General features: G+C 37.5%; 1 long non-coding RNA gene across 1 annotated transcript; it reads left to right on the top strand.

Annotated features, from left to right (window-relative positions):
- Positions 1 to 811: 811 nt before the first annotated feature.
- Positions 812 to 1,514, top strand: LOC149588706 (uncharacterized). Its single transcript, XR_016379891.1, has 3 exons — positions 812 to 1,041; positions 1,113 to 1,230; positions 1,290 to 1,514. It is a non-coding gene; the product is annotated as an uncharacterized LOC149588706 (long non-coding RNA).
- The last annotated feature ends 447 nt before the right edge of the window (positions 1,515 to 1,961 follow it).

Genomic DNA, 1,961 nt, shown 5'->3' with positions numbered 1-1,961 from the left:
AAATGTTTTACTTTACTTTTGAGTTTCTATTTTACCGCTACCTCCGTGTTTAATATTTTGACTACCGTATAGAGGCAAGAATTACGATTGAAACAGAACAGTATATGTTTTTGTCAATGTAGATATCAAATTGTAACTCCGTCTGATGGCCAATGGGGATTGTGCAATCTAAGGGCCAATCATTGCACTGGAGTTGTGGGAATGGTTGCGCGAAAGGTACGCTTCCTTAAATTTTGCTGTAACACTATTACGGACCTTGCAATAGCACTAGATTACGTAAGCGTCAATATTGACCTGAAACAGCCAAGCTTTCCAACGGTAAACTGTTTCATAGCGGCTATCCACCCTCTATGGGTCGATGAAAAGGCATTCAACTGGAAAAAAGTCAAGGCTTACTGTTTACATTATTATTGATATTTATCTTTTCATGTTCCCTCAATATTAGTACTAGAAGGAGATAATTGAAGAAGGATGACACGCTTTATCATCGTAATACTTCAGTTATGTAACGTGATTATTCCCATTGTTTGCTCTCCCGCTCATTAAACTTCAGATGGGCATCGCACCGTGCTAGGGTCAATTCTATAACTGTTTGGTATTTACTAAATCGTCAACAATCGACCCACAAACCTTGATGGTCTTGACGTGGGACAAAAATCCTTCCACAAGAGCATGCGCCTTGGCAAATTGTTAAGCGCTGATACAGTATTATGATGAGGGAACTATTTATCGCGTTTGTGATTCGGTTTAGTAACCTTGCTCCAAATGTTTAAGCTGATGTTGGGAAGATTCATCTTACAATTACCCCTCTTAGTGGTACACTTCTCTCTGGTTCATTGGTTGCCTTTTTGGTAATTTTTGTAATTAAATTATTAGGAAGCGGATATAGGCATTTCAACAATAACAATAACCACAAATCGAAGACCTTTCATTGATTTTTCATATCCATATTTCCAAGATGTAGTCACTTTCGTTACCAGAGCACCCAGCGTTAACAGAGTGACCAATGCCTCGTTTCTCATTGAACCTTTGCAAATTAAAGTATTACAACATTGAATTTTTAACACAAATAGATCAAATCTTAGGATAAAATAAATTTCCTTTCGTTGCAGGCGTGGATATTAGTTTTTTGTTCGTTAATCGCTATAATTTTGCTCGTCAAATCCGCAACTTGGTCCTTTAAGCAAAATCACGTGTTATGGAATATAGTGAAAATTACGTTACGTCAAGGTGAGAATATCAACACGTTCTTATTCAACAAGAATATTGACCATTCTTTCTCAAAACAGGGATTGAAATTACGAGAACTCATTTTAAATCCACGAGTATGGTAGTTTTCTCGATAGCAATTGCGGTTTTTGGAACGATGGAAACGCTTTATTGTTGTTACTTGACTTCGGCTACGAGTTTGGCTCCGGTCACTTTGCCAATTGACACCTTCGAACAAATGGCTCGGTTAATCGAATCACAAGGCTACGTTGTCAGTTCGGTGGAAGGAATGTCTTTCCAGAATACATTAACGGTGAATTACACGTGGTTATTTTAATTGTATTTAAATCAGCTTTAATTAGCTAGGAGTCGGTTTAAAGCTGCTAGAAAACTAGAAATAAATCTCGCTCTTATAGCTTTGCATGGTGTTAATGAAAAAACACCAGCAACAATCTTAACCACCATTTAAATTTAGACTTCTGACATCGGCTATTTCAACTTATTCGCGAATTCGTCTAAAAAGGCCGGTTTCAAATTACCCGTAACGGAAAAGGAGGGCTTGAAACGGGTTTTACGAAAACCTTACGCGTTTATAATGACGAAATGCATGATCGAATCTACCATCTTGGACATTGGATTACCACTGGAAGCCTTTCACTTTGCTACTGAGAATTTGTACATTGATCAAATCGCCATCGCTTTACATAAATCGTTTCCTTGCAAAGATAAAATCGATAAATGGTGTGATATCC

Source organism: Phalangium opilio, unplaced genomic scaffold, assembly GCF_054372755.1.
Source record: "Phalangium opilio isolate 3A_F unplaced genomic scaffold, DU_Popi_V2 ptg000537l_1, whole genome shotgun sequence".
Lineage (NCBI taxonomy): Eukaryota > Metazoa > Arthropoda > Arachnida > Opiliones > Phalangiidae > Phalangium > Phalangium opilio.
This window is presented reverse-complemented; position numbering and strand designations above follow the sequence as displayed.